This window comes from Petromyzon marinus, unplaced genomic scaffold (genome assembly GCF_048934315.1).
Source record: "Petromyzon marinus isolate PM22_M1 ecotype Great Lakes invasive population unplaced genomic scaffold, UKy_Petmar_22M1.pri1.0 PM_Scaffold_8, whole genome shotgun sequence".
Taxonomy (NCBI): Eukaryota; Metazoa; Chordata; class Hyperoartia; order Petromyzontiformes; family Petromyzontidae; genus Petromyzon; species Petromyzon marinus.
Window position 1 is genome coordinate 1,118,576 of NW_027423688.1, and position 27,704 is coordinate 1,146,279.

Consider the following 27,704-nt stretch of genomic DNA (forward strand, 5'->3'; position numbering starts at 1 on the left):
AGTCAGACCCCCCCCCCCCCAAAACAAAAAATGCTTCAAATCGCTTTAGTTCATAGTTCCATTTATTTGGTATAGCCCTGTGAGCCATTCAGCCCTTGAATCGGGTGCAACCGCAACAAACAAAAAACAAAAACAAGAAAACATCTTAAACTATTGCCATTGTAGTTCGTATTAATGTGATGTTGTAGAACATTTATTAAAAAGTCTATTTAATTAAGTAGAACGTGTTGTCTATTTTTATTTAAAATTGCGCATTTTGATGTGACATCACATTTCTCAACCCCCCCCCCGTCACACATCGTCACAAATGTCTGCCCCCCCCCAAGTGCGTGACGTCATTTATGGACGGCCCCCAAGAGGTGGCACTACGCACCTACACTGTTGACACATTCATTGTCTCATGTGTTGCTTTCTCAACTGTGGTCTGTTGAAGAATATCATGTATATTCTTGCCGACGCAGATAAAGAAACACAGGTGCTCAGATCGCTGGCTTTGCCCGAATTACAGGCCAACACGCAGCGATAAGGAGCCCGCAGCGCTGACGTAATCAAATGCAGCGCTGACGTAATCAAATGCAGCGATGACGTCATCAGATGCAGCGATTACGCCATCGACTACAGCGATGACATCGATTAGTGATAACGTCATCAATTACAGAGACGTCAATTTCAGTGAAGGCATCGAATACAGTGATGACGTCATCAATGGCAGTGATTACGTCACTGGCTTTACCCAAAAAGGGCGGAGCCAATGGCTCGGGCGTTATTGCGTCACCAAACGTCACGTGACCCCCAGGCACACCAGCTGGGAAATGGCAGTTGACACGAGATGCTATCACCTTGGCAACGCAAACAAGGACCAACTGCCCAGAGAAAGCTTTCTCCGACTAAAATCCTTGATGAAACTCTCAATCTGTGATCTTAAACTATGAACCTCGTTACCCACGCATCAAGCGCTCAATTTAAAGTAAAATTTAAATATTTAAAAAAAAAATATTTTTTCTCGATGTGATCACAGTACTCTATTTGTTACTTCGTATAACTCCAACGCAAGAGGTGGCGCCACTCACCTCCACTGTTGACGAATTTGGAGTCTCCAGCGTCGCTTGCATCTGCTGCCGTCTCTTGAAGAACTTCATGGCTCCTGTTGGGGGCGCAAGAGACAAACGCAGCCGCTCAGCTCGCTCGCCCTGCCGGAGTGACGTAACGCCATTGGGGTCGGAGGTGAGTGCGCAGGAAGTGACGCAATTGGCCCCGCCTACCATGGGCGGAGCCAGATCACGTGCCCCCAGGCACCCTATGGGGGCAGAGGAAGCTGCCTCCGTATCAGCCAGGGCTCAAAGTTCTCGACGCGGCTTTTGCGTCTGCGATTTGAAACTCGGAACCTCTTCACCCACGTGTCGAGAGTTCAATGTTTGAATGCAATTTAATCGAGGCCACTGTCTTGGTATGGTACTTTGACTGTTGGTGTTTTGCCATCTTGCCCAAGCTTGGATTTGATGATGACAAATCTACAAGAAGGTATGAGCTTGCACAGTTTGATTTTACATGACATTTATTCGTGACTTGACTACATTTTCTCAATCCTTACTCGAGTATCTTTTTAATTGCATTTTGTTGTTGATGCAACTGGCTAACCCGACCCTTCTGGACGTGTGTGAAAGAGAACGTCAAAACTCATGTAAAATACAGATTCTGATTTATCTACACGCACACGCAGAAGGCAAACGCGGGTACCTGGCCTCTATGCAGCAGACACGAGTAATTTATTATCTTTCAGGATGTTATTTAGAACTTTATTGAATGTTATGTCACCAACCAAACATCGAGCATAGCAACAAATATCATGCAACACTCCGGAGACGGACACCTCCCTTACCGACCGCACCTCATCCTCCTCACCCCTAGCCTCGTCCTCCTCACCCCTAGCCTCGTCCTCCTCACCCCTAGCCTCGTCCTCCTCACCCCTAGCCTCGTCCTCCTCACCCCTAGCCTCGTCCTCCTCACCCCTAGCCTCGTCCTCCTCACCCCTAGCCTCGTCCTCCTCACCCCTAATCCCTCACCTCGCCCTCCTCACCCCTCGCCCTCCTCACCCCTCGCCCTCCTCACCCCTCGCCCTCCTCACCCCTCGCGCTCCTCACCCCTCGCCCTCCTCACCCCTCGCCCTCCTCACCCCTCGCCCTCCTCACCCCTCGCCCTCCTCACCCCTCGCCCTCCTCACCCCTCGCCCTCCTCACCCCTCATCTTCTCACCTCGTTCTCCTCACCCCTCGCCTCGTCCTCACCCTCGTTCTACTCACCTCGTCCTCACCGCTCGCCTCATCCTCACCCCTCGCCTCATCCTCACCCCTCACCTCGTCCACCTCACCCGTCGTCCTCAACCCTCACCTCGTTCTCACCCCTCGCCTCTCGTTCTACTCACCTCGTCCTTACCCCTCACCTCGTTCTCACCTCATCCTCACACGGCTACCTGCACTCTATGTAGTAGACGTGAATAATTGACTATAATTCAGATTGTTATTAATAACTTTATTACATGTTTTGTCACGAATCAAACATCACCTCCTCCTCACCCTTCACCTCGTCCTCACCCCGTCCTCGCATCTCGCCTCGTCCTCCTCACCCCGTTCACCTTCACCCCTCGTTCTCACCCCTCGCCTCGTCCTCCTCACCCTTCACCTCGTCCTTCTCATCCCTCAGCTCGTATTCCTCACTCCTCACCTCGCCCTCACTTCGTCCTCCTCACCCCTCACCTCGTCCTCGCCTCGTCCTCACCCCTTGCCTCGTCATCTTTACCCCTTAGCTCATCCTCCTCACCCTCACCTCGTCCTTCTCTAACCCCTCGCTCTCCTCACCTCGTCCTCACCCATCACCTCGTCCTCCTCACCCATCGCCTCGTTCTCCTCAACCCTCGTTCTCACCCCTCGTTCTCCTCACCCCTCACTTCGTCCTCCTCACCCCTCACCTCGTCCTCGCCTCGTCCTCACCCCTTGCCTCGTCATCTTTACCCCTTAGCTCATCACCCTCACCTCGTCCTTCTCTAACCCCTCGCTCTCCTCACCTCGTCCTCACCCATCACCTCGTCCTCCTCACCCATCGCCTCGTTCTCCTCAACCCTCGTTCTCACCCCTCGTTCTCCTCACCCCTCACTTCGTCCTCCTCACCCCTCACCTCGTCCTCGCCTCGTCCTCCTCACCCCTTGCCTCGTCATCTTTACCCCTCAGCTCATCCTCCTCACCCTCACCTCGTCCTCCTCACCCCTCACCTCGTCCTCCTCAGCTCGTCCTCTCAACCCTCACGTCGTCCGCTTGACCTTTCACCTCGTCCACACCCCTCACCTCATCCTCACCCATCACTTCGTCTTCCTCCCCCCTCACCTCGTCCTCCTCACCCCTCGACTCGTCCTTCTCACCCCTCATCCTCCTCACCCCTCGTCCTCCTCACCCCTCGCCTCATCTTCCTCACCCCTCGCCTCATCTTCCTCACCCATCGTCCTCCTCACCCCTCGTCCTCCTCACCCCTCGACTCGTCCTCTCACCTCAGCTCGTCCTCCTCACCCGTCGTCGTCCTCACCGCTCACCTCGTCCTTCTCACCCCTCACCTCTCCCTCGCCTCGTCCTCCTCACCCTTAGCTCGTCCTCACTCCTCGTCCTCCCCTCCCCTCGCTGTCCTCACCATTTGCCTCGTCCTCCTCACCCCACACCTCGTTCTTCTTACCCCTCATCTTGTCCTCCTCACCACTCGACTCGTCCTACTCACCCCTCACCTCACCCTCGTCACCCCTCGTCCTCCTCACCCATCGTCCTCCTCACACATCGTCCTCCTCACCGCTCGTTCTCCTCACCCCTCGTTCTCCTCACCCCTCAGCTCGTCTTCCTCACCCCTCGTCTTCCTCACCCCTCGTCCTCCTCACCCCTCGTCCTCCTCACCCCTCGCCTCATCTTTCTCACCCATCGTCCTCCTCACTCCTCGTCTGCCTCACGTTTTACCTCGTCCTCCTCACCCCTTGACTCATCCTCACCCCTCACCTCTCGACTCATCCTCACCCCTCACCTCGTCCACCTCACCCGTCGTCCTCAACCCTCACCCCGTTCTCACCCCTCGCCTCTCGTTCTACTCACCTCGTCGTTACCCCTCACCTCGTTCTCACCTCATCCTCACACGGCTACCTGCACTCTCTGTAGTAGACGTGAATAATTGACTATAATTCAGATTGTTATTAATAACTTTATTACATGTTTTGTCACGAATCAAACATCACCTCCTCCTCACCCTTCACCTCGTCCTCACCCCGTCCTCGCATCTCGCCTCGTCCTCCTCACCCCGTTCACCTTCACCCCTCGTTCTCACCCCTCGCATCGTCCTCCTCACCCCTCACCTCGTTCTTCTCATCCCTCAGCTCGTATTCCTCACCCCTCACCTCGCCCTCACTTCGTCCTCCTCACCCCTCACCTCGTCCTCGCCTCGTCCTCGCCTAGTCCTCACCCCTTGCCTCGTCATCTTTACCCCTTAGCTCATCCTCCTCACCCTCACCTCGTCCTTCTCTAACCCCTCGCTCTCCTCACCTCGTCCTCACCCATCACCTCGTCCTCCTCACCCATCGCCTCGTCCTCCTCAACCCTCGTTCTCACCCCTCGCCTCCTCCTCACCGCTCGCCTCGTCCTCCTCACCCCTCGTTCTCCTCACCCCTCGTTCTCCTCACCCCTCACTTCGTCCTCCTCACCCCTTACCTCGTCCTCCTCACCCCTCACCTCGTCCTCTTCACCCCTCACCTCGTCTTCCTCAGCTCGTCCTCTTCACCTCACCCCTCGCCTCGTCCTCCTCACCCCTCGTTCTCATCACCCCTCGCCTCGTACTCACCCCTCACTTCATCCTCCTCACCCCTCACTTCGTCCTCCTCACCCCTCACCTCGTCCTCGCCTCGTCCTCACCCCTTGCCTCGTCATCTTTACCCCTCAGCTCATCCTCCTCACCCTCACCTCGTCCTCCTCACCCGTCACCTCGTCCTCCTCAGCTCGTCCTCTTCACCCCTCGTCCTCCTCACCTCGTCCTCCTCACCCCTCAGCTCGTCTTCCTCACCTCGTCCTCACCCCTCAGGTCATCCGCTTGACCTTTCACCTCGTCCACACCCCTCACCTCATCCTCACCCATCACCTCGTCTTCCTCACCCCTCACCTCATCCGCTTTACCCCTCAGCTCGTCCTCCTCACCCCTCAGCTCGTCTTCCTCACCCCTCACCTCGTCCTCCTCACCCCTCGTCCTCCTCACCCCTCGCCTCATCTTCCTCACCCATCGCTCTCCTCACCCCTCGTCCGCCTCACCTTTTACCTCGTCCTCCTCACCCCTCGACTCGTCCTCTCACCTCAGCTCGTCCTCCTCACCCGTCGTCGTCCTCACCGCTCACCTCGTCCTTCTCACCCCTCACCTCTCCCTCGCCTCGTCCTCCTCACCCTTAGCTCGTCCTCACTCCTCGTCCTCCCCTCCCCTCGCTGTTCTCACCATTTGCCTCGTCCTACTCACCCCACACCTCGTTCTTCTTACCCCTCATCTTGTCCTCCTCACCACTCGACTCGTCCTACTCACCCCTCACCTCACCCTCCTCACCCCTCGTCCTCCTCACACATTGTCCTCCTCACCGCTCGTTCTACTCACCCCTCGTTCTCCTCACCCCTCGGCTCGTCTTCCTCACCCCTCACCTCACCTCGTCCACCGCACCCCGCGCCTCGTCATCCTCACGCCTCGCCCACCTCACCCCTCACCTCGTCCTTCTCACCCACACCGCGTTCTTCTTACCCCTCACCTCTTCCTCCTCACCCCTCGACTCGTCCTCCTCACCCCTCGTCCTCCTCACCCCTCGTTCTCCTCACCCCTCACTCTCCTCACCCCTCGCTCTCCTCACCCCTCGTCCTCACCCCCACACCTCGTTTTTCTTCTCACCCCCCGTCCTCACCCCTCGCTCGTCCACCGCACCCTGCTCCTCACCTCCTCACCCCTCGTCCTCCTCACCCCTCGCTGTCCTCACCCCTCGCTCCCCTCACCCCTCGCTCTCACGCCTCGCTCTCCTCAGCCCTCACCTCGTCCTCCTCACCCCTCATCCTCCTCACCCTCACCTCGTCCTCCTTACCCCTCACGTCGTCCGCTTGACCCCTCACCTCGTCCTCTTGACCCCTCACCTCATTCTCACCCCTCACCTCGTCCACCTCACTTGTCCTCAACCCTCACCTCGTTCTCACCCCTCACCTCGTCCTCACCCCCACAGCTCGTTCTTCTTACTCCTCACCCCTCGTCCTCCTCACTCTCGTCCTCCTCACTCTCGTCCTCCTCACCCCTCGTCCTCCTCACCCCTCGTCCTCCTCACCCCTCGTCCTCCTCACCCCTCGTCCTCCTCACCCCTCGTCCTCCTCACCCCTCGTCCTCCTCACCCCTTGCCTCGTCCTCCTCACCCCTTGCCTCGTCCTCCTCACCCCTTGCCTCGTCCTCCTCACCCGCTCCTGACACGGCCAACACACACGCCCATGGCAACCTCACTTAGGGCACGGCACACCGACTTAGCATCACCCTCATTTATACCTCCACGTTTATCGGCCTCGTTCTATCGTGACGGCCAAGACGCTGGACGTTTGTGATAAAGAACTTCGTAGCTCATCGGATTCCTCCTCCAGTGTACAAATAAATAAATATCACGGCTCTGATCTCTTTGCGGCGCCGCAGTGGCGTTCATCACTCGCCGCCTCCCCATGGCACGACTACGACGCCCTCTGTTGGACGCTGTGTGTCATCAACATTGTTGCCTGTGATTACACTCAACACAACGTTGTTGTTGTAAGTGATTACACTCAACACAACGTCGTTGTTAGTGATTACACTAAACACAACGTCGTTGTTAGTGATTACACTAAACACAACGTCGTTGTTAGTGATTACACTAAACACAACGTCGTTGTTAGTGATTACACTAAACACAACGTCGTTGTGTGTGATTACACTAAACACAACGTTGTTGTTAGTGATTACACTCAACACAACATTGTTGCCTGTGATTACACTCAACACAACGTTGTTGTTGTAAGTGATTACACTCAACACAACGTCGTTGTTAGTAATTACACTAAACACAACGTCGTTGTTAGTGATTACACTAAACACAACGTCGTTGTTAGTGATTACACTAAACACAACGTCGTTGTTAGTGATTACACTAAACACAACGACGTTGTGTGTAATTACACACAACGTCGTTGTGTGTAATTACACTCAACACAACGTCGTTGTGAGTGATTACACTCAACACAATGTCGTTTTGAGTGATTACACTCAACACAACGTTGTTGTTTGTGATTACACTCAACACAACGTCGTTGCGTCTCATCAATATTTTTGTGTGTGATTACACACACAACAACGTTGTGTTTAATCACGCAACAATGTTGCGTGTAATCACTCACATATTGAGTGATTACACACTCGGCGTGTGTCTGTAGCAGTTGTACGTGTGCCGCTTGTCGTAGATGTTCGCGGTTTGAATCCAGCGGCCGCCCTGTTTAATGCTACAGGCGTGTTCACCGCAAAGACACCATGTGCCGTCTGCTTCAGTGGACGTTGAAGATCCCAGCGTCATGGACCAGATTAACCGAATTAAATACAATTGCCCGCAAATTACCCAGTTGGAATATACTGTGCCTAGTAATCATTGCTGGGAAATGTGGTAGAACCCTCCTGAAAAGAGCCAGTAGGGCTATCCTGGGTAAAACTGACCACCCACCCCCTCGTGTGGCATGCTAGCCTTAATAGGTGCTCGCTAACAGAACTTATTTATCGAACAGACTGTTAAATGAAGGGACTGTGTCTTCATTTGAGTCCGTGACTGTGTAACCTGGTACATAAGGGTGCCGCGGTGGTGGGATGTTAACTCCTTCACCTGGTATGCAATTGGTCGTGAGTTCGATCCGGACCCTGACGCCTGTATATTTGGAGTTTGCATGTCTCTCTCTCTCCCGTGGTCGCGTGGATTGTTCTCCAGGTCTTCCAGTTTTTCCCTCCATATTTAGAAACATGCGTTCAGAGCAGGAGTCTCAAACTCAACTTACCTGGGGGCCGCTGGAGGTAGAGTCTGGGTGAAGCTGGGCCGCATCAAGTATTACAAAAAAGTGCAAGTAATCCAATCTTCTCAATCTTTATTAATAACAGTTCAGAACATGAACGGTTCTTCAGAACATAGGCTTCTCTTACCTACTCCATGCTTCCAGAGACCTGGCAGCGCTTCCTCTTCTTACACAGCTGAGCCACATTTGGCTTGAGGGAGGAAGCAATTGAGACCCTCAGTATGGCTTGAAATGCTCATCAGTAAGTTTGGACCTGTACTTTGACTTATTAAAGTTCATGGTGCAAAAGAGCTTTTTTCACACAGATATGTGCTCCCAAAAAGGCACATGGTCCGCTTGAACATCCTGGAAAGCTCAGGGAAGGTGGGGGTGATATATTTACATGTTTTTATCCCAATACCTGAGTATTTGGGATCTTATTTAGTATGCCCTTTCTATATATTCTGAGAGGTATTTGAAAACTTTATCATTGTTCATGCTTTTTTTTAGCACTTCGTTTTTCTTATCATTATTAAATTCATCAATCGTGTTCTCTCTCAGGTGTTTATACCTTTCACATTCATAAATAAAGTGATCTAGATTTTCTTTTTGTTCACATCCTACATATCTTTCTGCTCTAACGAATCTCTCTGGATGCCATTGAGCTAACTCTGGTGCCCATGTTACTCCACCTGTCTTAATTCTTAACATCAAGTGCATTGTCTCATGTTTTATATCTTTTAATTTCTTGCTCTTTTTGATTAAATTGTTCTTGGTAAATTATTTTCTTTTGCGATTGCACATATCTGTCCTTTTTCCTTTTCTTTGTTTCTCTTGTAATAATAATCTATAACTTCTTTATAATATTCAGGTTCTAACCAACATTTGGCTTCTGTTCTTGCCACCCATCTCATGCTATTTGCTATCCATGTAATTATTTTACCTTTCCTATTGCAACACTCTGTTGTCTTTATTAGGTCACTGATTACACTTGTTGAGTCCGCCCACTTCCTAAGTCCTCTGTACCTTGCACAGGGTGACAGGATATATTTTCCTTCCACTTGGTGTCACTCCGGAATCACGTTTCAACCAAGTGACTAACGTTGCTAATTCGCGTTGGCTAACTTGTCAACAAACACCGGAAGCTGTCACGAGCATGAGCTATGGTAAAAAAATATAATAAATAAATAAAAATAATTGATGGCAAATAGTGGGCCACAAAATATCGTTCCGCGGGCCACAATTGGCCTGTGGGCCGCGAGTTTGAGACCCCTGGTTTAGAGTATTTTACTGCTATAAATTTCCACAAGATGAGCCACTCCGTTAAAACTAACATTTGTGACCAGATCGCTTCTTAAAAAGAGCTATATGGCTCACTTACCTGGTAAAATAAAAAGTTACATTTCAAATAATCACCACGGTAATGTGTCACCCACACGACCTTGAACTCATCGCGCAGAACGCGGCATGCAGTGTGGGGTTAGCTGGGTGGTGCAGGGAGCTGCTACTACTTGCAGAGGGGGGCGGGGCAGGGGGGGACTGAGTCCTCTTGCATAATTGACTTGCGGATTGACCGATGCATAGACGAAAAGATAGCACGTGAATGAATGAGTGTACGGCTGGACTGCAAATGAATGGACAATATTCTTCATCGCCATTTAAAAAAAACTTAACATTGTAATCCATCACCCTGTACATCTGCTGAACCAACGTATCCTACAGCAGCATATGAGTGTGTTTTCATACATTGCCTGAGTGTGTGTTTCTTGCGTATGATCGGTATGTGTTTTACGCATGATCCATATTTGATATCACGCAAGATATTTGCCTGTTTTTCTAATGATCTGCACATGTTTCACGCATAATCTCTGGGTTTCACACATGTTCTGTGTGGGTGGCCGGGACCACCCTGAGCTGCCTTTTTCTCCCGAGTTGCGATGTGTACACATCGTACCAGATACTAATTTAAGGCTGAACCGACCTCTCGAGATCCAGGACGTACTGGTGATGGTGGCTGTAAGCGGGAATCGAGCTCGGGTCGCCGGATTCATTGTAGCGCAGCGTGCTAAACCCACACGCTCACAGACAGGACTCCAGCTCATCCACCTCGCGCACCTTTGCCAGGAACTTCCAATTGTGGAGCGACGAGCAAATGAAGCGACCCGACCTCCCCTCGGGATACGATGGCTGGCAGGTGGTTGAAGCTATCCGGCAGGAAGCGAGTGCAGGTAACGCTCACCTGAGCGTTGCGAGGCGTGCCCCGCAGGTGGTATCACGTGGGACGATGGATGTGCGACCACGCTATGGCCCTTTCACGATTCCGCTGCTGTATGGGGACCGCCACAACCTAGCGGATCGTTGCGGTGTATTTGACCATACTTCACCACGCTGGTTGGTTGCAGGTGTGGGGAGCGGCACAGTGCAAGGGTTCATGTTGCTGGACTGCCCCTTTTCTGATCATGTGACCCTTGCCAGATTAATTCTGCAAATGCGCAATCGCCGAGCCATGCGACAGCACCCCCGGTTTGCCACGTGTAGCTCTTGTAGACGATGACAACAAACACGCACCCTGCTCTACGGAGCCTGACAGCAGTCATGATGGTGGTGGTTTGCGTGGTACCTTACCATCAGACAAAAAAACTAAACAATTTTGTATTTTACCCGGTAAAGCTCACTGAGCTACATAGATGTTTCTCTGAAGCGACCTGGCTATCACAAATGATAACTCAACGAAGTGGCTTATCACGCAGAAATGTATTCTAGCCTCGATATTACAGCTGAATACAAATCCTCTGAGGGTACCCACGAGCCCGGGCAGCAAGGGGGCAGTTGGCAGATGGTAAGGGGCCAAGGAGCAAGGGGGAGGATGGAGAAGGGCAGTGGGGAGTGGAGCAGTGGTGTGGCACGTTCGAGTAATGCAAATATTAACTGATTTGTATTGAATACAACTAGAACAATTTACACCGGTGCATTGATCGATATGATGTTGGTTATAATGTTAACGATAATTATGTTGAGATTAGCATATGCAGGAGATAGTGAATATAATGCTAATGTCTTTACGCATGGTGATGGTAGAGATCTATTAATCTGGTGATGATGTAATGATGATGGCTTGGCAAGTTGAAGATGGTGATGATAGTGCTCCTGCTGGTGTTGGTAATTCAGATGATGATTATGATGCTGCGACTTGCTGTAGCTGCTTATAATAATAATGATGCTGCATCTGCTGCTGACGATGATGATCCCCCCCACCCTCGTCCACCTCCGCAGGTTCTGAGGAGCGCCGCATGGTGGTGCAAGCACTGAGCCTGCTGAAGCGCGGGAGTGCGGAGAGGCGACCCCGCGAGATGGGAACAGGAGGGACAGGGTCCTCCTGGGGGGATATCGTGAGCGGCGCAGGGGGTCCTAGCGGGGTCGAGAGGGGAGGAGACACAGCGGATGGACACCTCATTGTTCCCCCCGACGGGGACCCTAATGGGGCCCCAGTGGGCGGGGACTCGGGTGGGAGATAACGGCCGAGGTTCGCGTGGCGAGAACAAACGCGCGACCCCGTGTGCGCGTGAGCGTGCGTGGCCACGAGGGCACGTACACGGGACCCAACCTCGGCGGGTTCGAGGAGGAGGAGGCCCTCCTGGAGCTTGGACTGCACGAGGCTTGAGACGGAGGTAGGTGGCTGAGGGGTTGGGTGAGTGACAGGTTGGGTGAGTGAAGGAGGCATTGATTGATTGCGTGGGTAGAGGGTGAGTGGGTAATGTTGAGTGAGCGGGTGTATGTGGTTGAGTTAGTTGGTAGGTGGCCGAGTGGGCGAATGTGGGAGGTTGAGGGTGTGAATGAATGGTTGGATGAGAGAGAGTGGGTTGGTGAGTAGGTGGGTGAGTGTGGGAGATCGAGTGGGTGAGTGAGGGGGGTCGAGTGGGTGAGTGAGACGGATGGTGAGTGGGTGGGGGAGTTTGAGTGGGTGAGTGGATGCATGGGTGATTTGGTAAGTGCATTGTTAATTGTGTAAATGGCTCGGTGAGTCAGTGAGTGCGTGCATGGGTGGGTAAGTGAGATGATGAGTGGGTTGGGGAGTGCGTGAGTGGGTTGGGGAGTGCGTGAGTGGGTTGGGGAGTGAGTGGGGGAGCGAGTGGGTGGGTTAGTGATTTAATCAATCATCGTGTGATTGAATGGCTGAACGGAGGGGTAGGTGAATGAGTGTTTGTGGTTTAGTGAGTGTGTGTGTGGATGAGTTGGTGGGTGAGTGGATGATTGTGGGAGGTTGAGGGGGTGAGTGGATGTGTAATTTAATGGTTGTATGGGTGGGTGAGCGTGGGAAGTTAAGTGGGTGTGTGAATGAGTGAAGGGGTGGGTGAGTTGAGTGGGTAGGTTGTTGGATAATTGGGGTGAGTGAGTGGGTGAATTATTGTGTGGCTGAGTGGGTGTGCGGGTGAGTTAGGGGGTGGGTCAGTATGGGTGGATGGGTGATGGAGTCGGTGATTGAGTTTGTAAATTGAGTGGGTGATTGAGTAGTAGGGTGAGAGTGGGAGGTTGGGTGGGTGGAGGTGAGGGGTTGCGTGAGTGAGGGGTTGGGTGAGTTGGTGGGTGGGTGAATGAGTAGATTGATCAGTTAGTGTGTGGTTGAGTGGGTGGTTATCTGAGTGGGTGAGAAGATGGGTCGTTGAGTGAGTGGATGGGTTATAGATTAAGTGGGTGGTTGTGTGATTGATTGGCTGAGCAAAGGGGTGAATTAGTGGATTTGTGTGGTTGAGTTACTGGTTAGGTGGGTGAGTGCATGAGTGTGGGAGGTTGAGAGTTCGTTGGTGAGTGTTTGAGTTAGATATTGAGTTGGTGGTTATGTGATTGAGTAGGTGAGCGGAGGATTGGGTGAGTGAATAGATCTTCTTTGGTTCTTTCGGTAAAGTCACGTAGAATGAGAATAAAATAATACATTGATAAAATAAAATAACACAATAATATTCTCATGACGTTTCGGCCACAACACAAGCGGCCTTCATCAGGTGAAGGGGGCGAGACTGTCTGGTAGGACAGCGCTGGAGTGAGAGAGCCACGTTCGTACTACCACAGAGGCACTTTAGTTTGTAAACGCCCGGGTACCGTATGTCTGGAGTAGCTACATTGGAGAAACCAAAAGACATATCTCGGACCGCATCCGCGAACATAAAGCAGACTTGAAACACGGTAAGACGAACTCCTCTGCCGTGGCAGATCACTGTTACAATTCAGTGGGCTCATATGACATTGACTTCTCCAAGACGGAGGTTCTTTGCAAACCAACTGGCTACCATGAGAGATTCGTTCATGAGGCCATTCACATATACAAGCACAGAGACAATTTCAACCGAGAAGATGGATTCAGGCTTAGTAACCACTGGAAAGATGTGTTAAATCATTTCTGTTCTTAATTAATTGTAATTTTACGATGACCTTCAGACCGCAGCTCTTTTGCCAGCATTGCCTCTTAATACCTCTCACACCACGGTTAATGGTATGGTTTACAACATGGAGTATACTAGGGCTTCGCAGCTGTCTCTCTCCCCCTCCTCTGTTCCGACCATGGACGAACTCGTCCGTCTGAACGGGGCCCGTAGCTATCCGTGGTACGGAAATTTGAGGGTAAGAATCCACCCATTTTTTCGCCATATAGCATTGTGATATATAACGACTTATGGTTGGTAGCTTAGCTGATTGGAGAATATAGAGTTTATTGATAACATGAAGGTAATTTATATTTTAGTTTTTATTGGTTCACTATATAGTACTGTGAATAGCTCAGATGTGTAGTCATTTCTGTGACCAGTCACTAGCAAATCACCCAGTTATTTCAATGCTAAATTCGCCTAGTTATTTCAATGCTAAATTCTCCTGTTTGATTTGTACTAAGTGCCTCGGTGAATGTGTATGCTCTGACTTCAACGTAACTATTTCTGTAGCAGTTACAAGCGAATCACTCAGCCATTTCAATGCTAAATTCTATGCTAATCCCATTGTCAAGGGGTGCCTCTGCGGATGTGTATGCCTTAACTTAGCTATTTCAATGCTAAATTCTATGCTAATTCCTTTTAACAATGGGTGCCTCTGCGGATGTGTATGCTTTAACTTTTAACATAGCTATTTCTGTGACCAGTCACAAGCTAATCATTCAGCCATTTCAATGCTAAATTTTATGCTAATTCCTTCGTCAAGGCTCTTTGTTCCTCTCACACAGCTTAAAAGCCGTGATCTGAACGTGGCTCTCTCACTCCAGCGCTGTCCTACCAGACAGTCTCGCCCCCTTCACCTGATGAAGGCCGCTTGTGTTGTGGCCGAAACGTCGTGAGAATATTATTGTGTTATTTTATTTTATCAATTTATTATTTTATTCTCATTCTACGTGACTTTACCGAAAGAACCAAAGAAGATGAATCATTGCAGTCACGAAAGCTTTAAATCGAAAGAGTGAATAGATGTTTATGTTTGAGTTAGTGGGTGGGTGATTGGATGAGTGGGTGGGTGATTGGATGAGTGGGAGGGTAATTGGATGAGTGGGAGGGTAATTGGATGAGTGGGAGATTTAAATGGTGAGTGAATGGGTGATTGAATGCTTGGATGGGGGGTGAGTGATTGAATTGGTGGGTACGAGATTGAGTGGGTGGCTGGGTGAGTGGGTGAGATGATGGGTGGGTTAGTGAGGTGATGATGGGTGGGTTAGTTGATGTGTGAGTGGGTGGGTTAGAGATTCAGTGGGAGGGAGGGTGGGTGAGTGGTTACGTGGCTCGTGGGTGAGTAGCTCAGTGGCTGGTTGAATTGGTGAGTTAATTTGTGCGTGATTGATTTGGTGAATGGGTGAGTGAGTGGATGGATGAGGGAATGGATGAGTGAGACGGTGAGTGCGTTGGTGAGTGATTGAGTTAGTGGGTACGAGATTGGATGACCGTGGAAGGTTGGGTTGGTGAGTGAGTGGACGGATGTGAGAGGTTGAGTGGGTGAGTTATTGCGGTTAAGTATGGAGGGGGTGGGTAAGTGAAGGGGTGGTTCAGTGAGTGGGTGAGTGAGTGGATGGTTGGTGAGTGAGTGGGGTGAGTGAATGCGTGGGTGAGCAAGTGAATGAGTTGGTGAGTGGTTGTGTGAGTAGTGGGTGAGTGGGTGGTGAGTGAGTGGATATTTGTGGGTGATTTAGTCGGTGGGTGATTTGGTGAGTATGGGAGCTTGAAGCAGTGAATGGTTAGGTGAGTGAGGGGTGGGTGAGTGAGTAGATGAATTAATTAGTTAGTGGGAGCACTCGTGGGTGGGTGAGTGAGTGGGTGAGAAATTGAGTCAGTTGGTGGGTGGGTGGTTCCGTGGGTAGTGCGTCTTGGGTGAATAGGTCAGTGGCTCGGTGAGTTCCTGAATTAATGGGTGGGTTAGTGAGTTGATGGGTGAGTGAGTGGGAAAGCGCATTGGTAAGTGTGAGGGTGAGTGGGTGGGTGGTTGCATGAGTGTGGTTTAGATATTTTAGTGGGTGGCTTTTTGAGTGGATGAGTTCGAGTGGGTCAGTGGTTGCGTTAGTGGGTGGTTGAGCTAGTGGGTTAGAAATTGAATGGGTGGCAGAGTGAGTGAGTCCTGGGTGAGTTAATGAGTTGGTGGGTCGGTCAGTGGGTGAGTGTCTGGATGGATGATTGAGTAAGTCGGTGAGTGAGGAGTTGGGTGAGTGATGGGTTGGGTATGTGTGTTTTTGGTTCGCGAGTTTGTGGGTGAGTGAGTGGGTCAGTTCTTGGTTGGGTGAGTGAGTTCGTTGGTGAGTGTTTGAGTTAGTATGTTGGGTGAGTGTGTAGTTTAGTGAGTGAGTGATTTAGAGATTAAGTGGGTCATAGGGTGAGTGGGTGGGTGAGCAAGTGGTTAACTAAGTGAGTGAGTGGTTGGGTGGGTCGGTGAGTTGTTGACTGAATGGGGTCAGAAAGTAGGTGAGTGAGTGAATGGGTGAGTGACTGCTGGGTGGGTAAGTTAATGTGGGAGGTTGAGTGGGTAAGTTAGCTTGTGAGTGAGTGGGTGAGTCAAAGAGTGGGGCGCTACGGTGGTGAAATGTTCACTACCTCGCCTAGTATACATGAGGTTGTGGATTCGATTGCGATCCTGCCGCCTGTATATTTGGAGTTCGCATGTTCTCCGCCTGGTCGTGTGGATTTTGCTCCGGGTCCTTTCCGCTGCATTTAGAATCAACATGCCTTTTGAGGATTTGGCTGCAATAAATGTATGTGATAAGCCACTTCGTTTATCTATCATTTGTAGCCAGGCCGATTCTGAAAAGGGTCTATATAGCTCAATGGGCCTTACCTGGTGAAATAAAAAGTAGTATATTTTAGGGGGTAGGTGGCTGGTTGGGTCGGTAGGTTGGTTAGAGGTTGAGTGGGCGGCAGGGTGAGTGGGTGGCAGGGTGAGTGGGTGAGTAGGTAAGTAGCTGGGTGAGCGGGTGGACTGGTGAGTGTGCGAGTTAGAGATTGAGTGGGTGGATGGGTGGGTGTGTAAGTGGATGCGTCGGTAAGTGGTTGAGTTGGTGGCAAGGTGCGGGTTTTTGAGTGGGTGGGTGTTTGAGTGGGTAGGTGGCTGAATGGGTGGGTGAGTGGGTGACTGAGTCAAGAAAGTGGAGCGCCATGGTGGTGAGATATTAACTACCTCGCCTTTTGTACAGGAGGTTGTGGGTTCGATCTCGATTATGACGCCTGTATATTTGGAGTGTGCATGTTCTCCTTGTGGTTGCATGGAATTTTCTCCGAGTCCTCCGGGTTTTCTCTCCATATTTAGAAACATGCATTTCGAGGTTTTGGCTGTTCTCGAACTCACCCACTCAGCTACTAAAGCCACCCACCAACCCAATCACAAACCCGCTCACCCTACCATGCACTCAATTTCTAATCAATGCACTCACGCACACACCCACTCACTCAACCACTCATCCACGCACCCACCTACACACGCACTCACTAACTTATTTGAGCAGTCATTTGTGGCCGCGTCGCTTATGAAAAAATCTATATAGCTCCGTGGGCCTTTCCTGGTAAAATTAAAATAGTTTAACATGTAGGCTTTCGTGACCAATATTATTCATAATAAAGGTTTTTGGGTTAGATCGCGTTTATTTATAAATGTGTCGTAACCCTCCACCACCCGACACGGCCAATCAGCAAAAAAAAGTGTCACGTTGACAAAAGACAAATAATTCACTATTTGTCTTTTGTCAACGTGAGACTTTTTTGCTGATTGGCCGTGTCGGGTGGTGGAGGGTTACGACACATTTATAAATAAACGCGATCTAACCCAAAAACCTTTATTATGAAAATTAAAATAGTTAAATTTTAGTTTACAGTTGGGTGAGTGGGCGGTGAGTGCGTCGGTCGGTGAGTGAATGGGTGGTTAAGTAAGTAGGTGAGGGGCTGGGTGAGTTGTTGGGAGATTGAGTGGGTCACAGTGTGAGTGGGTGGGTTGGAGCGTGAGTTGGTCACTGAGTGAGTGGGTGGGTGAGGTGAGTGGGTGGGTAGGTTGGGTGGGTGGGTGGGTGAGTTAGTGAGTGCATGTGTAGGTGGGTGCGTGGATGAGTGGTTGAGTGAGTGAGTGGGTGTGTGCGTGAGTGCGTTGATTAGAAATTGAGTGCATGGCAGGGTGAGCGGGTTTGTGAGTGGGTTGGTGGGTGTCTTTAGTAGTTGAGTGGGTGAGTTCGAGAATTGTACGCCACTGTGGCGAGATGTTAGCTACGTCGCCTGGTATTTTGGAGTTCGTAGGTTCCATCCCAACCCTGATGCTTGTATATTTGGGGTTTGCATGTGCTCTATGGTCACGTGGATTTCGACTCCACATTTAGAAACATTCATTTATCGTATTTGGCTGCTATACATTACTATGTGATAGGCCACTTAGTGAAGCTCTCATTTGTGGCCAGGTTACTTTGGAAAAATATTTTATATAGCTCTGTGGGTCTTACCTGGTAACTTAAAAAATAGTTGAATTTAGTCAGTTTGGATTAGTGAGTAGGTGGAATGTTGAGTGCGTGGGTTAGAGATTGATTTTGTGGCAGGGTGAGTGGCTGGGTGAGTTTGTGATTGGTTGGGTGGGTGAGTGTGTGAGTTAGACATTGAGTTGGTGGATGGGTGGGTGTGTGAGGGAGTGAATAGGTGACCTGGTGGGTGAGTGGATTGTTGAGTGAGTGGGTTGTTGAGTTAGGTAGTGGGTGGGCTGGTAAGTGGGTTGGTGAGTTAGTTTGTGGGTGTGTGGGTGAGTCAGTCAGTTAGAGATTGATTTGGTTAGTGTGTTAAGGAGTTCCCGACGACGACTCGGAGACGGCTTGAAGGTAAGGGCTTTCGCCAAAGGTTTATTAAGTATATTACAATAACACAAAGGGTGTGACAACTTCCCAGGGGTTAGGGGTCCTACACTAAGTCCTGGTCCAGCCCGGCTAGCTCCGGTCTCTCTCCCTCGAGTCGGATGGGGGAACTTGCCAACCCCACCGACCGGGAAGAGCAGCACCTCCTACGGCTACCACCGGCTTCACTCCTGACTCTTCGTCGATCCCTCTCTACCCCTGGTTCCCTCTCCACCCTTCTCACTCTACCCGTTCCCACAGTGACCCCGCTTTGGTCACGGGGTCCCACTTAAATACTAGAGGAGACATGACGTCATCGAGCCGCCCAGCGCGCATGACGCCACGTTCCGTGACGTCATCGCACTAGACGGCACACATGACGTCACGTCCCCATTTTACTCTACAAGTGGTTTGTGTTTGGGTGGGTGGGTGTTTGAGTGGGTGGTTGAGTTAAAGAGTGGAATGTCAAGGTGGCAAAATTTTAAGAACCTCGCCTGTATATCTAGAGTTTGCACGTTCTCCCCCGTGGTTGCATGGAATTTTCTCTGTGTACTCCAGGTTGCCCCTCCACATTTAGAAACATGCATTTATAGACTTTGACTGCTATAACGTTCTATGTGAAAAGCCATTCCATTGAGCAATCATTTGTACTCTGCTTGTTTCTGAAAAAGATGTATATAGCATGGGCCTTACCTAGTAAAGTAAAAAAAAGCTACATTTTTATTTGGTGTGTAGATGGGCGGTTTTGTGGGTGGGTGCGTGGATGAGTGAGTGCGACGTTCGATGGGTAGTAGGTGAGAGGCTTGGTGAGTGAGTGTGGATTAGAGATTGAGTGCGTGGCTTGGCGAGTGCGTGGCTGGGTGAGTGAGTGTGTGCAAGGCTCGGTGGTTGAATTAATGGATGGTTGAGTTAGTGAGTCGGTGTTTGAGTGTGTGGTTTCGTGGGTGGGAGAGTCAGAGAATGGAGTGTCATGGTGGCAAGATGTTAACTACCTGGCCGGGTATACAGGATGTTGTGGGTTCGATTCCACATTTAGAAACATGCATTTAGAGGAGTTGGCTGCTATAAATGTATACGTGATAAGCCACTCTGTTGAGCTATCATTTGTGGCGAAGTTGCTTCTGAAAATCATCCATATATCTCAGTGGGCCTTGCCTGGTAAAACAAACAATTTATATTTAGGCTGTGTTGGTGAGTGGTCGGGTTGGTGAATTAGTGGGTGAGTTAGTGGGTTAGTGGGTGGGTTAATAATTGGATGGGTGAGTTCATGAGTGGGTGGGTGAGGGTGGGTCAGTGGGTGTGTTAGTGGGTACGGGTTTGAGAGGGTGGCTGGGTGAAAAGGTGGGTGGGTGAGTGATTGGGTGGGTGGGTGGTTTGGTGCGTGGGTGAGTGAGCAGGTGGGTGGGTGAGTGAGCAGGTGGGTGGGTGAGTGAATGGATGTTTGTGTTTGAGTCAGTGGGTGGGTGATTGGATGAGTGGGAGGTTGAAAAGGTGAGTGGATGGGTGATTTAATGCTTGGGTGGGTGAGTGGTTACGTGGGTAGTGGGTCGTGGCTGGCTGAGTTGGTGTGTGAGTGTGTCGGTGAGTGAGTTGGTGAATGGGAGGGTGGGTGAGTGATTAGAGTTAATGGGTACAAGATTGAGTGAATAAGAAGATGGGTGAGTTGGTGAGTGTTTGGGTTAGAGATTGAGTTGGTGGTTATGTGATTGAGTAGGTGAGTGGAGGGATGGGTGAGTGAATGGGTGTTTGAGTTAGTGGGTGGGTGATTGGATGACTGTGTGAGGTTGAAGGGATGAGTCGATGGGTGATTAAATGGTTGGTTGAGCGGGTGGGTTGGTTAGTGGGTGGGTGAATGTGGGAGGTTCAGTGGGTGAGTTATTGGGTGAGTGTGTGGATGAGTGAAGGGTTCGGTGAGTGAGGGGGTGGGTGAGTGAATGTATGGATGGGTGAGTGAGTGGGGTGAGTGAATAGTTGGTTTAGTGAGTGGGTAGGTGGTGAGTGGGGGAGGTTGAATCTGTGAGTTTATGCGCGAGTTTATGCGCGAGTGGTTGCTGAGTGGGTTGGCTGGTAGGCGAATGGGTTGGCTGGTAGGTGAGTGGGTTGGCTGGTAGGTGAGTGGGTTGGCTGGTAGGTGAGTGGGTTGGCTAGTAGGTGAGTGGGTTGGCTGGTAGGTGAGTGGGTTGGCTGGTAGGTGAGTGGGTTGGCGGGTAGGTGAGTGGTTTGGCTGGTAGGTGAGTGGGTTGGCTGGTAGGTGAGTGGGTTGGCGGGTAGGTGAGTGGGTTGGCGGGTAGGTGAGTGGGTTGGCGGGTAGGTGAGTGGGTTGGCGGGTAGGTGAGTGGGTTGGCTGGTAGGTGAGTGGGTTTGCGGGTAGGTGTTGGGTTGGCAGGTAGGTGTTGGGTTGGCGGGTAGGAGAGTGGGTTTGCGGGTAGGTGAGTGGGTTGGCGAATAGTTGAGTGGGTTGGTGGGTGGGTGAGTGAGTGAGTGGCAGTGGGTGTAGTGGAGTTGTAGCCTCAGTAGTGGGTGAGTGACTGGGTGAGTATGTGGGTGGATGAGTTCGTGGCAGGAGAGTTAGTGGATGCGATAGTGAGTTAGTGCATGAGTGGGTGAGGGGATGGGTGAGTTAGTGGTTGGATGATGCGGTGAGTTTGTGAGTGCGTGGGTAGGTATTTGAGTGAGTGGATTGTTGAGTGAGTGGATGGGATGTTGAGTGAGTGGATGGGATGTTGAGTGAGTGAGTGGGTGGTTGGGTTGGTTCGTGACTTTGTGGGTGGGTGAGAAGGTGAGTTCGTGGGTGAGAAAGTGAGCGAATGCCTGTTAATACGTGGGTGGATGAGTAGGTGGGTGTGGGGGTTGGTAAGTGAGTGGGTGGATTAGAGATTGAGTGGGTGGTTGTGTGATGGAGTGGGTGGTTGTGTGATTGAGTGGGTGAGTGGACGGGTGAGTGTGTGGATATTTGTGGTTGATTAAGTCGGTGGCTGATGTGAGCAGTGTGGGAGCTTGAAGGGAGTGAGTGGTTAGGTGAGTGAGGGGTGGGTGAATGAGTTAGTAGGAGCGTTAGTGGGTGGGTGAGTGATTAAGTGAGTGAGTTGAGTGGCTGAGTGAGTGACTGGATGGGTGGATGACTGGGTGAGTGAGTGGGAGAGTGATTGAGTAAGTGAGTCAAGCGGGTGGGTGGGTGGGTGAGAAATTGAGTCAATTGGTGGGAGAATGGGTGAGTAGTTACGTGTGTAGTGCGTCGTGGGTGAGTAGGTCAGTGCCTGGATGAGTTTATGAATAATGTGTGGGTTCGTGAGTTGATGGGTTGGGTCAGTGATGTGGTGTGTGGGTGATTGAGTGGATGGATGAGTGAGTGAGTAGGTGAGTGCATTGGTAAGTGTGAGGGTGTTTGAGTTAGTGGGTGGGTGATTGGATGAGTGTGCAATGTTGAAGGGGTGAGTGGGGATGGGTAATTGAATGGCTGGATGAGAGGGTGGGTTGGTGAGTGGGTGGGTGAATGTGGGGGGTTGAGTGGGTGAGTGTGTGGATGAGTGAGGTTTTGGGTGAGTGAGGGGTTTGGTGAGTGAAGGGGTCGGTCAGTTCGTGGGTGAGTGAATGGATGGAATGGGTGGGTGAGTGAATGGGTGGTTGACTGAGTGAGTGAGTGGATGGGTGGATGAGTGAGTGGGTGGGCAAGCGGGTGAGTTGTTGCATGGGTAATGGGTGAGTGGGTGGTGAGTAGGTGTATGTGGTTGACTTAGTGGGAGGGTGGGTGAGTGGATGAGTGTGGGAGGTTGAGGGTGTGAGTGAATGGGTGAGTCAGTGGCTGAATGAGAGGATGGATGGATTGGTGAATGAGTGTGTGAGTGTGGTATGTTGAGTGGATGAGTTAATGTGTTGGTGTGTAACTGAATGAGTGGGTGGGTGAGTGAGTGGGTGGCTTATTGAGTTAGTGGGGTGAGTGAGTGAGTGGGGGTGAATAGGTGGGTGGCTGAGTGGATGGTTGGTTGAAGTGAATGAGTGTTTGGGTTAGTTAGGGAGTTTGTGGGTGGGTCAGTTGGTGAGTTATTGGGTGGGTGGGTTGGTGATTGAGTCTGTGGGTGAGTGAGTGGGAGGGTGAGTGAGTGGGTGGGTGAGTGAGTCTGTGCATAAGTGTGTGGGTGGGTGAGTGGGTGGGTGGGTGAGTGAGCTCGTGGGTACAAGATTGAGTGGGTTGCTTGATGAGTGCGTCAGGATGGGTGAGTTTGTGGGTGTATGGGCAGGTTAGAGATTGAGTAAGTGGGTAAGCTAGTGGGTGGGTTAGAGATTGAGTGGGTGAGCGGAGGGATGAGTGAATGAGTGAGTGATTTGTGGGTGTGGTTGGATGACAGGATGGGTTTGTGATTGGGCGGGTGCAATGGCAGAGCCAGGATTTTCAGGTAAGGGGGAAACCCCTCCAGCAATGAAAAATCATAGGAGTTGTTAGTAAGTAAGAACTTGTCCCTTGCTTTTTATTCAACGGGTGTCCAGCGATGGCGCAGCCATCGATCGAGGGTCGGATTCGAACGTGTTGTGTGATCGGCATCGCGCTCACTAAAGGTGAATGCCTTGAGGGAAGTTGTGTACTATGCGCAACTTCGCACAATTCTGTGAGTCACTTATAACTGCTTTGCCGTTACTTATTGCCAATTATGGATCAGACTATTATTCTATCATCTCATAGAGTTCCTGGCACGTAATAATATGCTACACAATGGCAGTAGGGGTCGCAAAATGCCGATTTATTACTAATAAACCCCAATGATCCGATCGAAATTAGGGATTTTGGTCGGATCATTGGGGGGGCCACGTGCCATTACCCCCCCCCCCCCCCCCACTGGCGGAGTGGATGGGTGGGTGAGTGTGGGAGGTTGAGTCGGTGAGTTTATGCGTGAGTGTGGCTGAATGAGTGGGTGGGTATGTGAGTGAGTAGTTGGGTGGATTAGTGGGTGGGTGAATTGGTTGGTGGGTGTGTGAGTGGGTTTGTGGATGGGTTAGTGGGTTGGCGGGAAGGGGAGTGGGTTGGCGGGTGGGTGGGTGAGGGGGTTGGCGGGTGGGTTAGTGGGTTGGCAGGGAGTGGGTTTGGGGGGTAGGTGAGTGGGTTGGGGGGTAGGTGAGTGGGTTGGCGGGTAGGTGAGTGGGTTGGCGGGTAGGTGAGTGGGTTGGCGGGTAGGTGAGTGGGTTGGCGAGTAGGTGAGTGGGTTTGTGGGTGGGTCAGGAGTGACTAGGTGGGTGGGGGAGTAGTGGAGTGGTAGCCTGGGTAATGGGTGAGTGGGTGGGTTGTTCACTGGGTGACTACGTGTGTGGGTTCGTTAGTGACAGGCGACTTAGTGGATGCGATAGTGAAGATGCGATAGTGAGTCAGAGTGGATGGGTTGTTGATTGAGTGGGGTGAATGAGTGAGTGGGTGAGTTAGTGAGTGGATTGGTGAGTGGGTGGGTGAGTGCACGAGTGAGTGGATGGGTTAGAGATTGAGTGAGTGGTTGAGTGGATTGGTGATTCAGTGGGTGAGTTAGTGGGTGTTTGAGTTAATTTGTGTGTTAGTCTGTGGGTGATGGAGTCGGTGACTGGGTGAGTCTGTGCTGGTGGCTCGGTGGATGGTTGAGTTCATGGATGGGTTTTCGAGTGAGTGGATGGGTTGTTGAGTGAGTTGATGGGTGAGTGAGTGGGTGAAACGGTGCGTGGGTAGGTTAGTGAGTGAGTGGATGGGTGGGTGATTGATTGGGTGAGTGTGTTGGCAAGTGAGAGGGTGAGTGGGTGAGTGAGTGGGTGGTTAATCGGTTGGTGGGTGCGTGAAGGAGTGGTTGGGATGAGTGAGTTAGTGAGTGGATACGTCAGTGAGTGAATGGGTGGGTGAGTGGGTGAGAGGTTGCGTTGGTAGTAGGTGAGTGGGTGGTGAGTGGGTTGGTTCTTGAGTGAGTAGGTGGTTTGTTAAGTGAATGAGTGGGTGGTTGGGTTGGTTAGTGAGTTTGTGGGTGAGTTGGTGGGTGGGTGAGTAAGTGGTTGAGTTAGTGAATGAATGCCTGTGTTAATAAGTGGGTGAGTGGGTGTGGGGTTGGTGGATGAGTGGGTTGGTGAGTGAGTTAGTGAGTGGATGGGTGGGTGAGTGAGTGTGTGATTGAGTGGATGGGTGGATGACTGGGTAAATGATTGGGTAAGTTATGAGGGTGAGTAAGTGAGTTACAGGGTGAGTGGGTCGGTGGGTGATTGGGTGGGTGGGTGAGTGGGTGTGATCATCCCCATGCTCTCCATGGAGCTCTCTGTAGTGAGGGGCAGCTCACAGGGACAGTTGTTGCAGGGATTCACAACAGCTGCTTCTCCTCCTCCAGTTCTGAACCAGCTGACCAGGGTTGCCAGACGAGGCCAAGCAGCTCCTCGAGTTCTTCCACAGCTTCCTTCATGCCTGCTGTGCCACGTGCAGCTTCTGCATGAGGCTACTGTGCCACGTGCGGCTTGTGCATTAGGCTGCTGCGCCGCGTGTGAGGCTGCTGCGTGAGGCTGCTGCGTGAGGCTGCTGTGCCACGTGAGGCTGCTGTGCCGCGTGAGGTTTCTGCGTGAGACTGCTCTGTCGCGTGAGGCTGCTGTGCCGCGTGAGATTGCTGTGCCGCGTGGGTCGACGTGACATCACCGTCAGTCTAGGGGGATCTTTGTATGAGTGATGGGGCAGTCGTAGAAAAAGTGGAGAAGTTTCCGTACTTATGCAGTCAGCAGAGGTCTCACGCCGAATCAGCTGAGTAGCATTATTTGTTCGTCGTGTGAACCAAAATTGAGGTGAATAATTTTGAGTAAAAAAAATGATGACATTACACTGGCTATGAATATGACTATATAAAAGGTTAGGATCTTGTGTCGGATGCATATTTGCTGGACTTTATACAGTGGCTTGGGCCAAGAAACTGGCATTCAGAGGCAAACTTGTCATGGTGGGGATTTGTTTCCAGAAACACACTCAGCCACCTTTGTCTCTCCAGTGGTGATGTTTACCAACCACACCTGATACTAATTTAAGGTTAAGTCGACTTAGGGGAGGCATAGGGTCGATTAGAATATAATTGGTATAGGAATAGGTTTTACCCTTTTAACTGGCACAAAAAACTGACACCTTTAGTCAAGGCATCATGTTTGCAAAATAGAATATAATTCATCACTGATTTTGGCCACAACCGGGAATTATATCTCGTAAGACTGCGATCAAGAATACTTGAAATAGTGTCGGGGCCAGAGGACATCCCCATCACACCCCACAGTAAACATGAGGAAATGGCTCTGACACCCGGCCATGCAGCGTTACGTGGGCCTGCCCACCATCATGGTCTTTAATGGTCGTGAACAGAGTCAGGGACCCTAAATAACACGAAGAATAATCCAAGACCATAGCCTCTTAATGGTAATGCAGGCCTCCAGCAGGTGAAGAGAGCTTCCTGATGCGTTTGTGCGTTTTTCACCGTTGCGGTGCCCCGCCATGGCATTTTGGTGATGCTTTTGTTTTCCATTTGTGGAGGCAATTGCTCGTGCCATGGCCAGGTTGGATCCGGTGTACGGTGGCCCCCCACTGCTTGCGGTGGTGGGGGGCCAGCGAGCTTCTTGATGGTTTGATCCACGATGAGGCACTTCTTGGGGATGTTTGAGTTCTCCCAATTGTTTATCCACTCATTCGTACCGGTTGTGTGGACAGAAGCCGGAGGGATTTAAGAAAAGTCCACATTGATTAAAATGGCCACGATAAATCGAACCGGCGACTTCTATATTGTGTACCAACCATTACATCATGGCAACATCCTGTTATGTCACGTTTATAAGGGTGGGGGGAAATAACAACCAGGGTACTAGGTGTTAGTGTGTTTGAGGACGCAAGTTTCAAATACAATTATTTCTTATCTTGTCCTCTTCCCCCCCGACTGGGGTTAAAACAATCAACAATTGAGGAAAGGGTTGGTGGGACGTGTGTAGAGATCGCCAGTAATCCCAGGTGGACTCCCGCTCGCTGCACAAACGCCTCCTGTGGAATCCATCCAGCAGTTTGTCGACGGAAACGATGATGGTAGGCGACCATGGTTTTTGGAGATCGTAGCCGGGGCCGGAGCGGCAACAGTGATGAAGGAAGGGGGGGGAGCGAGTGGCGGGGGCAGAATGGAAGGGGAGATGAGCGGTATCATTGGTGACGCGCGAACGCGCCCCAAACCGTTTGCAATCAGTCATGTCCATGGGTGGGACGGTGCTCGCGTCCACTTCCATGAAGGTGTCCTGCAGACACCTGAGAGTGAGCGCACACATGCACAAGAGCGAAGCCAATGTAACAATCCAGTTTGTCAACCAGGTATCTAGGCCCAGCCTGGATGCCCACGGCAGTCTCAGTGGGCGACGCCTGCCCCAAGTGGGCCACGCAGGCCCCTTAAACTGTGCCACTTGGCCCACTTTCCTCTGGGAGCTGCTCGCTTTGATGTTGGCCGACCTTGGAAATGGTCGTGATGTCACGGAGTCAATGCAAAAGAGAGGCAATCGTCAAGTTAGTGCTGATTAAGGTCAAGTTTATGGCAATAAATGTAAAAAAACAGATTCCAGCTGGGTATATGTGTAAGTCATCTCAACCACGTTAATAATAATTGAAAAAGAAATATTGTCGCTTTCATCTGGCTGTGGGCAAAAGGGAGGGTGGGAAGTTGTCGGAGTAATGAAAGGATTTGTGGCCATAGAGCCACAAGGCCCTCAATGTTTGAAGAATAATTGTTGCTCGTTATTGCAACGAAGCATAAAAGCGTATTGCGGAAAGTGTCGCGCATGTGTCTGTAGCGCGGTGCCCCCACATGTTCTCATTCACCTCAGCGACCATATCACAGTTCATGGTATTTGAGTGGTTCGTTTTTTTCTATTGCATAATCTTTCTGGTATCCATGAATGAACAAGACGAACCTATGAACGCATATTTGTGCCTTTAGGAATAATAATGGTTTGAGTGTCTTTCCATATGAACAGCGTTGCATAATAATCAATCGTCCTACTGTTAACAACGTGACAAGAATCTGCATTAAGGGTCGCATATGATTAATGACCGAATGCCGTGTTGTGTAACAATTTAAATACGAATTACATATTATAAGGTTAAGGTTTTGATAGAATAGTTTGCATGTTTTAATCTCTCTCAACAACAACAACATTGCGTTACGCGTCGGGAATTAACCACAGGTGCCGTTATCGAAGTGAAACAACGCAATCGTGATGTGTACCATGTTAATGCTGTGTTGAAATTCCGAAGTTGAGAGTTCTCATATTATCCAAAAATTTAAGTTTAGCTAGAAAATAAAATTGATTAAAGCAGAA

At 50.8% G+C, this 27,704-nt stretch overlaps 1 long non-coding RNA gene across 1 annotated transcript; it reads left to right on the top strand.

Moving 5' to 3' along the window:
* The first annotated feature begins 1,135 nt into the window (after positions 1–1,135).
* Positions 1,136–27,704, top strand: LOC142923851 (uncharacterized). The gene is made up of 4 exons (XR_012940891.1): positions 1,136–1,521; positions 10,205–10,308; positions 11,354–11,748; positions 24,716–27,704. It is a non-coding gene; the product is annotated as an uncharacterized LOC142923851 (long non-coding RNA).